Here is a 13,144-nt window from a genome sequence, read left to right on the forward strand (position 1 = left end):
ACTATAGCACAGTTTTAGCTTGAAGAGAATAATTTATATTTAGTAAAGTTTTTTTAAAAACATAGTTCAAAAAAACTTTAATCCCTTTTATCTATTATTTATAAACATTAAAAACGACTCGTATAAACTTTAGTAGTTAAGTCGTTGCAACAATTCTCTAAACTTAGATAAAAAAATTAAAAACTGAATGTATTAAGAAGCAGGCTTTCACTTGTAGTTGTTTAGTTACATCTTGAGTTATTTTTTATTCAGCAATCTTAAAACTACATTGTCAATGCTCCGAAGATTTTTAACGACAAATGTTTAATATGGTTTAAATTTGGTTTTAGAAATGGTTTATTAAATCCCTTCCAACAATTTTTTAATAAAATATAAGCCGGAAATTTTATGTAACCACTTAGGCATATTTAGCTAATCCATACATGTTTATTACAGCTCCTAAAGTGCTGCTAAAAACTTAGCATTGAACATAGTATGTTAGTCTTAAATACACACAAATTTATGTATTAATCAATGTAGCTAACTTTTATGTTCATTTCAATTTCTTAGTTATTAAGACATTTAGCATTTGACAACTAAAAAACTAGTTATTTTTCTAAGTAAAACTTAAAATACCAAACACAATTAATTTTCAGTCTAATGTTGTTTATGGTATTGTTTTGGAATTTTTACATTAGTTATACATGATGATATCTGATATAAATTACAAAATACAACTATTAATATTTTTTGTCAATGTGAGGCTTAAGAATCAATATGCTGGAAAAGTAAAAATTTAAATAATGTACTGATTTTCATTTTGGCTAACGTTATGGCCAAATGAGTTAATAATTCACAGAATTTAACTTTATTTAGTTTCTATTTCGTATATATGGTAAATCATAGAAAGGCTTTTTCAATTCATTTAGAAACTTAATTTTTGATAAATAGGTAGAATTACTGCTACTAGAAAGCAGTTTAAAAATTAACTGTACTGTTTTTGAGATATAAATGATAAATTGCTAATTAACATATTAGCTATTGAACTAAGTTTTTTTTAATACTACGCCTTAAGTATTATAAATTTACATCTAATAGTACTCAGTTCATTAGTTGTCTTGTTTTAGTTCTTATCTAATTTGTTTTAAAATTAGCTTTAGTACATGACAAGCTAAAAACTTTTTTATATGTTTTTCTATATTTTACTTTTCACATTGTTCCTAAATTAGTTCTTTTTTCTTTAGGTTTTATAAAGATTGTATTACGAGAGGAAACAGTTGCTAAGTAAAAATAAAACTGAGAAAAGTTTTTTTATTAACTAATTAACTTAGGTGCAAAAGTTTTACGAAACTTGTCAAATTAAAAATTAAAAAAAAGATTGAATAATACAATTGATAAGAAATAAAGTATATACCTTGAAGTCAAGACTTTAGTCTACAGTTGTTTATATCTTTTTACTGAGAAATATAACTACTTCAGTAAATTAATTTGTTTAAAAGATTGTTCCTCAAATTAAAAAAAAATCACAAAAGACTTAAACTAAATAATTGCTTCTTTTTATGTTATTTAAAAAATAACTAGTGCGGCAAGTTAAAAAGTGTCTATTAAAAAATGAAATTTTAACAAACACGAATCAGTTATTTTTACCAGTTTGATAATATAGTGTAAAAAAATATGTTTTTAATAAAAAACAAGTATAAGTTTTACGTTTTTTCATAACTATAAGAATTTGAATTAAGCTTATAATATTTATTATGAATAATTATATTAAAAGTTTTATGATATTTTTTATAAAAACAAGAACTAATGTTTTTTTTACGCTAAGCTGAGGCTTATTATGAAAGATAAATTTTAGTCAAATTTGTAAGGTGTTGCTATTTATATGCATTTATTTTATTCAACAATATAAGTTTTGCATACATGTTAAAATGTTTAATAATATTTTATAGACTAGTAGAGCTATACATAATATAATAGCAGTAAAACGCTGCAAGAAATCAAATATTTGCATTCGAAAATATTTATTTCAAGAATTTCTGCTTGTTTGAATTCTTAAGATTTACTGCTATATCACCCTATATATTTTAAAATACTAATAAACTTTTTTATTATAGTTTTATGACAAAATTGCAAAGAAATTTTTTTAATAATAACTGTTGATATTTTTTTGATCGATACGTAAATTTATAATTAACTTAAAGGTTATCAGTAATAAAAACTAACCTCGGTTGCCTTTTAAAGTTTTTAGGATAAAAGTTTAAATTAACGGAACTTGAGTAAGTTTGCTTGGAAAGTATAAATGTTTTATTTATACTACCAACTTAAAGACAAATATGATATCTGTTGAGATAGTTAGTTTGAACAATTATATATATATATAGTACTTAGCAAAGTTTTAAAAATACAGCTAGTTGTTTTACTTAAGTTATTTTGCAGCTGCTAAAAATGAGCTTTAAATTAAAAATCATCTTAACATGAAATCTAATGATCTACCGGGTCCACTATTTAATTTCCAGCCGAATCCAGTTTCGGATCTATTTTTAATTTAAGATGTGGCCGGTTCCGGATCCGGATCCTAAATGTTTTAATTTTTAATGTAATTTCAATAGAGAACAAACCGGATGTGAAGCCTAATCCCCTGCCTTGTAGATGCTTATGGTAAAGACAAGGCTCGAAAAAAACCAGACAAGGATAAACTTTACATACCGCAGTAGAGGAACGTCTTTTAACACTAGTGCTTTAAATTCTTTTTACACCCTTTTAAGTTAAAAACTTGGACAAAATATTATCTTTTTAATATTTAAACTAAAGGATACGTTATAAAAAGTTTGTAATAAAGTAAAAACAGAAAAATCATTAAAAGTAAAATTATTTCATAAAATTATAAACAAAAATATTATATTTTTACCTACAACGTAGTTCTAGTCACAGAATATTACAATTTTGGTTTATGTTCTATCTAAAGTTAGTTTATTTTTTGACATATGCTTATTTTAAAAAATCTGATTGTATTACTATTAATAATATATTATTAGTTGGATATAATTAAAAGTTTTGTCGTTATGCGTTTTTCTCACTTCATACCATGATTTGTTTTCAAATAAACTTTGCATCCTCAAAATAATAAAATTATCAGTTATTCCGCTACTTAAGGCTGTTTTAAACTGTTATAATACTTTGCAAACACAACGGTAAGAAATCACAATAGTCTATACAGTTATAATTACAACAACCTGTTGTTGCCTAATAAAACAACATTTGCGCTTAAGTTATTGATTTTTGTTATATTTAAACACAATATATAGCTTCAGCAGATAATATATAAGCTTGTTTGAAATATTAGCAATTAAAGTATTTTAACGGGTATATTTATAACAGCAATTAATATTACAATATTTTTAACGAATATATATATATCTTTCTTCTTAACAATCAATATTTTATAAACAACAAAAAGAACTTTTTTTTGTTTACAGAACAACTATTAAATGCAATAAAATGTTCAAATAAAGTTTAACAAACACAAAAACAAATAAAATTTTAATGATTTTGCTAAATATTTCTATTTTGAGATTATTTACAAACATAATATCAATACTAGACTTGAACTTTTAAAGATTTGTTAGGAACTAAAAGTTTTTAACAGTTAATATATCGCCATAGACACATTAATTCTGTTTTAACTATTTTATGTTTTAATAAAATGTGTGTTTAATATATCTTCCGAGTTAAAATGTTTTTACTTTTAGATTATACTTGTCGAAAATATACGAAACTGAATCCTTTGAAAAAGTTAAACAGTTGATTAAATTAGTAGAGTTTAATACTGAATTTTTTTAAATCATAAAATGCTTTTTCTGGACAAGACGTTAAAAGGTGTTTGTGGTGTGCGGCTAAATAACCGAAAGAGGTTTTTCGTGCACCAAGTCCTAAGACCAAATAATTTTAGCGTCTTTTTTTTGTCGTTCGAAAAACTATACTACTAACTATACTATATCTATTTGCTGCCGTAATATATATTCTAATACAATGCGTAGCTACAGCAGGTAACATATAATCTTAGTTTTATTGTTACATTGAGGATATATCTCTTTTGTTATATTATAACAGCATTAAAGAAATTGAAATTTTGATTTGTCTGTAAAATAGACTGTCTAAGGAAGTTTTGTTCATATAAATACAAAAAATTAACATGTTTAAGTTTATCATTTGTACCACAATAGAAGTATTGGTTTTACAGCTAATAAATAGCTGTTTTCAATCTTTTTTATACCAGAAAATGCAAATATTATAAATTTCAAAAGAATAGTTTCACAACTAATAATGGTTTAGTTTTAAAAACTAAACCTATGTTTATTTAAAAGATGTATAGAAATATTCTAACTAGTTTCCTAGAAGCTTACATCTTAATAAAAAAACACATCAAGTAGCTGCAGTTAACTATATAAAATTTTTGATAGTTTTAGAAAGTTACATCATAAAATGTATACCATTTTTAGACAGCTTTCATTAGCTTTTAAACAAATATTTGTTTAAATAAATACAGTAAGTAATTTAGGTACTTTAATTGCTCTATTAAAAACTTCTTAAATTCTTTTCAATATAATTATGTTGACAATCTTGTAAGTGGTTAGTTATATTCTATGAGTAATAATAATATAACTAAAAGTATTTTTTTAATTTTTTTCAATACCTTTGATAAACGTCTTGTTTTTTAATGTATTAGTCAAGTATACAAATCCTACTATCTGATTTCTGAGTTAAAGATTTATATCTGAGTTGTTTCAAATTTTGAATACTTTTTATCAAGCTTTTTTTTTTGTAAATCAAAACACAGACATAAGCATGCTTCTTTTGGGTAAAGTTTATTTTAATTTAAATTCACTAAGAACTACGTTAAAACAGTATTTTAAAAAAATCTCGTACACAACAATAATAGTTAAAGAAAATGTTTAAGTTGAAAAATTAGTTATTCTTAAATTGTGCTATTTTATCCCCTCGTGCAAATTGGACAGCTACCTACACTATCTATACTGAACTATTTAATTACCGTTTGAGTACATAATAATCAAAAGTTACTTTTTTTATTTAGTAGTGCAAGCTGAAAAACAAAATATTGGTTTAAAAATGTAACTTACAAAATATATATTAATTAATTATTACAACTTTTTTTATTCGATTGTAAATTGCCTCTAGTGTTGTTTTATTTTTTAGTATAACTAAGTGACTTATCAAAAAAACATTGGAAATATCATGAGGTGATAGTTTATAATAGATAACATAGATTTAAACAAACAATTTATGATCCCAAATAGCATATAAACCAGGTTATGAAATGATGAGAGGGATTCCGTTTGGCTATGATAGGGGTGGGCAACGTAAATAATTGACGGGCCGGATCAAAAAAAATTAAGCCTCAGCAGGCCGGAGCATTTAGAGTAAGTGATTTACCGGATCCAGCTGGATCCTTTAATAGATCCGGATCCTTATTTAATAATATTATCCGGATCTGGCAAAATACTACTTTTAGATAAGGTTCCGGATCCGAATAGAATCTAATTCCAAAAAAGATTTGGGTTCCGGCTGGATGCTAATTGATCGAGTATTTTAGAATTTTGAATTAAGTATGAAATTTTATGTTAATTCTATATTGATTTTAACTCTGAACCGAACTAATTCTACTTAATCTAATAAAACCAAAAATTTACTTACTAAAAGTTACTCGAGCCTAACATTTCAAGCTGTAAATTAAACTTTTTTTAACTATTCGAAACTATCTAATTTTGACAATCCTTGGAGTTTACATTAATAATATTATTCAGAAGTTTACTTACATTACGGTGTTAAACTACTACCTTTTAATTTAAATAAACTTATAAAGATTTATTACATATTTTTGCACGTATAAAAGAATCGAAAGAACAAATAGTTTTTATATAATAAACAGTTTTACCATAAAAAGCGAAAAAAAATTAAATGATGCAGATGAAACACTTAAGGTTGATAATGTATTAGAGTTGTTTAAAAGTTGTATGACGGTTTGGAAAAATCTGCAAGTGCACTGGACTACTGATTCGGTATGAAATTAGCTAATCCTTAATGATTTTTAAGGTCGGAAATGTTTGTCTGCAAATGTATGAAGTCTCGAAGAAAACAACTGGTTTTATGGTCATCGTTTGAAGTTGACAAACTTTGGCTTGCTCAATGGTACATAAAATCTATCTAAAAATCTACTAAGGACAACAAAAATTATATGTTTGATTTAAACTTTTTTATCAACTTATTTACAAAACTGTTAAACTTAGATAATATAAGAAAATATTGAAACTAAACCTTTTTCAAAATCTAGAAAAAAACTGGACTGGGATAATTAAGAATGATAAAATAATCATTTTATTTTTTTTTTTAAAGCTAAACAGGTCCTGAGAAAATCTTGTTTTTTTTGAAATTTAAATTATCGTGAGTAATCCTGAAATTTATAAAAAAGATATCCTGAGTACACCAAATATCCTGATTGTGTAGATATCTTGAGGTTATGGAGGACTTTTTGAATTTTAAAAGTACAACTTTTGCTATTTGTTTTTAGTAAAAAATTACAATTAAGGTCAAAAATTGTGCTTGATAGAATAGAATTAATGAAGATACTAAATATATTTAAAAATTAAAAAATATAAAAACATTTATACAACATTTTTTATCTTATCTAAATTTCATCATTTTATGTAAAAATTGTTAAGGTTTTATCTTGTTATTTTTTAAGTACTAAATTCTTGGCAATAAAATTTACTTTGCCAAAATTTTCAAGTTCAAGGTTCTTTCATTATTATAGATTAGATATCTAATCTGATACTACAATCTAAAGGAGATAAAACAAATCTATAAATATTAAACATCTTGCAAAATGTGTTTTATTTATTCTAAATTATAATAGGATTGCTCTTTTTGAAAAAATTTAACTTGTTGAACAAAAATAAGTCTGAGTTTAAAAGAAAAGTCAAATAAAAATTTGATGTCATCCAAGTTTAAGAATTAACCATTTACCAATCTTAAATACCTAATAACATCAAAATGATAATAAAATACTTAATGAGAATAAAATTGAAAGTTATAATAACTAAGCCATAAAATTTTGCTTGCCATTTATAAAAGTATAAGTAATATCCTAAGTTGGCAGAGCTTTTATAGAATTTTAGACCAGCCAGAGTTATTAAGTAGTTTTAGTGTGAGTCAACCTTTCTCAAATCATGAAAAATTATTTCAAAAGTAAAATTGATAGATAAGAAACTTTTTTGTACTTTACGTTTAGAATTTAACAACTATTATTCAAAATTTTACTAGATTGTAAACTGTTAATACAAACATAAACATATAAATTTTCAAACAAATCATACTTGAAATTAATGAGATATTATTTTTAAATATTGTTATAAATTGGTTATAACTAAATTTAATCATTCAATTAATTAAAAAGTCCGTAGTTAAAAATCAATAACAGAAAGAGTGCAAACTGTTATCTCAACTTGGAATATTTTACTAAAATGTAAAGTTAAGCACTTTAATTTAAAATAATTGTCAATGTCTAAATGAAAAAAAAAAACTTTTATAAAATCAACTCACTGCACATCTGCGTTGGACAGCAATTTTTTACACGTCCATTTTTTATGAAGGTGAATATAGTAGGTTGTATCATCAAGTAAGTTGTTACAGCATAAAAGTGTTTATGGGGTAATTTGAGAAAGGATTGTTTTAACTGACTTAAACCAAAATATCATACCATAACAAAATTGTGTTTTTTCACCACAAAAATAAAAATCCATTTTTAAAACCGTTATCAGGGTCAAAGTCTTACAGTTTTGTTTTGTGAAAACAATTCAAAAGAGGTTATGCAAAAATTCTGTAATTATTACATTGGCTTTTCAGATTTCATATAAATTTTAAAAATGCCTAACGGGCCGGATCCGGCCCGCGGGCCGTACGTTGCCCACCCCTAGTCTATGACCTATGTAGTTGTTAAGTTAGATAAGATATGAATAAAAATATGTAATTTATTCGATATTAGTAGTCCTAAGAATTTAATATTTTATTTTTATTTCACGTAAATGAAATGCACTTTTTTTGTTTAAGTTTGACCTCAAGTATTCAACAGCAAGCTACAATTAGTAAAATAGCAAGCTAAACAGTAAAAATTTTATGATTGCCCAAAATTTTTAAATGGCCCCCTTTGCAACACCTTCGGCAGTACCGCCTATTTGGGAAACCCTGCACTAAACACTTTGTTTCTCAATGTTTATAATTTATTTTTATTTAGAGTTGATTTGCTTTATCAGACTACAAATTTTAGCTCAGTTTAACAAAGGAGATTGACTCGGAATATTTTACATTTCAAGATATGTACTATACCCTAATTATGCATGCAATAAGATAACTAAATATTTTGGTTACCTGTTTTACTGATTTCGACAATTAATATAACTTAACTAAATTTACTAAGTCTAGGTTTTGTTTTATACAAAGTTTTATATATGTTTGTATCTCCTTTTATTTACTGTATAATAAATTATAAAGTTTTATTCTACTAAGTAAAATGCTTTTTTAAATAGTTTTTACTTAGTTTTTTACTGTTTTGACTAAATTAATATTCAGAGTTTTAAAATTAATTTATTTTTTATTAATAGATTATTTTAGGATAATATACTTTTTTAGTTTAAAAGACAAATTAATATACCATCAATAAACCTGTCTAAGTTTTTTTATAAAAAACAAATTTACAGCAACTAAAAAGCTGTTTAAAATTGAAATATACGAATTTGATTATTAATTAAACGTAAACAGTACATTTATGTTCAACTTATTGCAGCATATTTTTCATAATATGGTATTAATAGTTAAGTCTCTGACCTGAGAAAACTATTTACATCTGATGCGAAAATCTTTAAAAAATTTGATGTTCTTTCTGTAGTAGTTTGACATATGTTTTCAATTTACAAAAGATAACAATTTTTTTTTGCTAAAATAATTAGAGTAAATGCACGATTACTTTTGTTGAATTTATTCATGCAACGCCGTTTCGATGAACAAAAGCTCGTCTGAAGTAAAATCCGTGAAAACAAAAATATTCAACGATGATACAAAAAACAAGCATAATCTAAACAAAAAACTAATTTTTCTATCTATTGTTGGATGAAGACTTACATAAGTTATTGTTTAGCATAGTGTTGTACGACTTGATAACCGAAAGGTTCCTTTGTACACCAAGTACTTAGACCAAACTTTTGGAACGTTTTTCCATTTTCGAGGACTGTTTATCAATAGTGTTCATAATAGCTTTTGTCATAGATAGACTTCTAGTTCTGACAAATAGTTTTAGTCCTGTAATGCGACTTTGGAAATTTTTTAAACACAAGTATAATGCACGCAACTCTTAAAAAAATGTCGGTCTGACAGTTTTTCAGAAACAAATGCGAGTAGGCGCTTTTCATCATTCTAACCATCCTGTTCTAAAACTGCCCAATATGACTATCGGATGCATTTGAATAGACAATTTACGGCTTCTCATGACGGCTTCTCAAAATCAAAAGTTGTTGCGTTTGACAAGATACCCAACGTATCGTTATAACATTTATTTTGGGTTTCCTTTAAATATAAAAGTGTTCTATTAGTAGATTTAGGGCCCCTGATATTTTATTAAATGAGGTAGATATTTTCAGTTAGTTTTGGAATGTGCCTATGATAATAACTGCACAGACCCAAGAAAGGTTTTAATTTTTTGCAGATTGTAGGTTTGAGTAATTTTTTAAGTTTCTTCTATTTTATTCTATAAGATATCAACCCCATCAATTCCCACTGACTGACTAAGAAAATATAGTTTATTTTGAGCAAAAACACATTTTTTTATATTTAGATAGAGACTGTTAATGTACAGAGTCAGATTAAACTTCCCTGATGAGATTTAAATAATCATTTTCTGATTTACTGAAAATGATATTTTCTAAGTAAACGAAGGTATTTCAAAGCAATCCGCTAGTACGCTTTGCATAATTTGTTGAAAAGCTATGGAGGCATTTTCAACCCAAATGTTGTGCGATGAAGTATGAAAATCCCATGATGTGCTATAATTGCAGCATATTTTCAAGAGCCAGGTTCAATAGGTAAGATATGATGAGCTTCTTTAAGATTAAGTTAAGAAAAATACTGAGTTCCCTCCGGGACTATTTCTGCAAGTTCATCAATCCTGGGCAAATGGTAAGACTTTGGACGTGTGTGTGCATTAAGCAGTGTATAATCTGCATATAAGCGTATAGAATGGGAACTTTTTAATCTACACATACGTCTTTCTTTGGGACTGTTGTAATGAATGAGGCGCACCACGTTGTCTGCCGAAACACGTGACATTGCTGCCCTTTCTTATAACGCCATTGAAAGTTTCTTTAACCATTCTACGTCTAATACCATTGCATCTATGCGCTTTGACTATTTTAGGACTAAAATTTTCAACTAAATAATGCCCGTCTTTTACTAGTCGAGGGTAATCAGCAGTTTCTGTAAGTTTTAGAAATTCATTGAGTAAATTTCTTCACTTTTATCTAGGTGTAAAATAAATTCGTTAATAATACCGCTAAATCGTGTGAAGTAACTACAACCGATTTTGGCAACTCGTTAGCCGTTTACAATTCAGCTAAACGAATAACCATGTTTTTATACAATTTAAAGTTTTCTAACGAAATAGACAGTTCGAAAACTTTTAAGAAATCTGACCTAATAATTCCGTAGTCTCTATACTCTTTAGTGAGCCAAACATTTGTTCAATATCTCTTAAATTACCAAACTTATAGACAACATCAAAACACCCTGTAGGATATATAGAAGTACTTCTTACTCCCTGTATGGTTTTACTTTTTGTCGAAACAGTGATTAAGATCATTTGTTAGGTTTTTAGGGAGAAAAAAAATTTTGCACTCTGTTTCTACCAAAAATAATGCTTCAGAACTACTATCCAATACAAATAACAAGTTTCGTGGTAAATTTTTAAAACAAATTGGTGAATTTTTTTATTTCAAGTTTCAAGACATTAACCTTTTTTTAAAATATTAGTACTTAAAGTGTTACTGTTTACTAATTTAGTATTTACAAGAGACTGCTTTTGACCACTTTGAACAAGTTTAGGTTTTTTTTATAAAATTTTTAACATTATCAAAATGCGATTTACATATAGGATTATTGTTTTTGTTAGTAAGCTAGTTGTGGGTTTTGTAATGAGTTAGTTCTTTTAATAGTGTTATTAAGAGTAATATTAAGAGGATTTTGTTGCACCCATCGTTTCTTCCTCTTACTGTCAAGACGACGGGGAACTTTTTCGCTGTCTCTCTTTTCATTATCTCAGTACCTTTGAAAAATGGGTTTGAGTTAGTGTTGTTCAAATTGTTTTATTTACATGTTGGTTACCAGAAGTATTATTTAATTTTTTTTTTGATAAAACTCCTTTTGCTACTCAGAGCGATATTTACTTTGGCAGTTTTTTCAGAAGGTATAATGATTTTGACTTGATCTGCGTAACCTATTGTAATTTACTTGTCTAGTCTGTAATACGCTTTCTGTGTGAGCGTTCCATATAGCTTGACTTTTACGCCTAGAAACGTCCATATGGCCGTCGTAATACTCTTTAATTTTACATTTTATTAAGGAGGGCATTAAATACGCCATAAAAAAAACATCTGTCATGTTCTGGACATTTGGCCCAAATTTCGGTCAGTTTGTTATGGCGGTGTAAACTGAATTTTTTAGCGAGTTATAAATTCTTTCACCTCTTTCTATAATCTTGTAGCTGCCTGAAGTATCTTCTCTTCGGCAAAACCCTATTAAATAATAGTATATTTCTTATTCACTTATAACGTTTTCGTCCTAAAGCTCAAACAGTTAATGGTACTTCTAGGGTTTCTTACAACATCTAATGTTTTAAATTTTTACTTAACCTTTGTGCTCTAAGTGTATCGTTGAAATTATTATTGATACTATTTCGGCTGTTTTCATAATTGTCAAACAAATGTTCGCTTTTTAGTGGAATTTCTGTAATGTTTTGGTAAGTGTTTTATTTTGTTTTGATTTAATCTAATATCTAGCTTTTTAATTTAGTTTCCCAACCTTACTAATTCCTCCTGCGCTTCTAATTTTATAACATCTCTTAGTTTTTGGTTGTACAATGATCGTGTTGGCGCAAGAATTAATTGACAAAATGAGGTTTTCCCTATAGTACATAACCTTATTTGTCACGGAAGTATCAAGGTTTAAGCTAGACTTAGAGCAAACTTCTTCTGTTAAGTTTTTAGTTGTTGGATGCTGCGAAAATTCCGGATCGTTATCGGACGCTGCATGGTCTCCATTATTACCTGCGTTGGTGTCCATCTAGTCTCGAGTTGCTTCTTTCTCCTTACTTGTTGCCCTAGTGACGTTTTGCTGTACAAAAAACTTCGATTTTGATTTATTGCGAAGGCCGGAAATGGACATTTAATATTTTTTAACTTTTATTTACATTCCTAGTTTAATGGAATCAATTTTACATCATCAATTGTATAATACAATCAATTTTATTTGTGAAGAAAGTGCACACAATTAATACTACAATAAGTGAAAGCGATAACAACAATTATACAATATACACTAACAGTTCTCGATTGATATATCTTTTTTAAACCTGCTTGAACAAATGTCAAGCTTAGAACTTTTAGATTTTTTCGTAGTTAAAGTAATTTTCGCTTCAATTAATTTCACCGAATAAGTTTTTCCAACTTCGCTTATTAACGTAAATTAATAAACTAAAACAAATGGAACAAATCATTGAATTGAATCAGCCTCAGCAAATATTGTATAGCGACCAATGGTTTTTGAAGAGTAACGCTATTTAAAAAGCAACAGCTTATATATACGCATTGGAAATAAATTAACTTCCTCGAATATACAATGTTATCGAGGAAAACAAGGGTTTTAAAAGCGTTGTAGTTTATTGTTTCTGTTTTAACGTAGATTATTTCAAAAAATTATATGCCATCGAAACAGTTTAAACAATCTTATTTTAATAATAATATTTTATTTATATCGCTCAATTCTTATTTTAAGGCCCAGGGAGATAAAATATCATTCTAAAAATCTTTACATATTTTAAGTGGAAAAC

Source organism: Thalia democratica, chromosome 6, assembly GCF_965202585.1.
Source record: "Thalia democratica chromosome 6, ktThaDemo2.hap1.1, whole genome shotgun sequence".
Lineage (NCBI taxonomy): Eukaryota > Metazoa > Chordata > Thaliacea > Salpida > Salpidae > Thalia > Thalia democratica.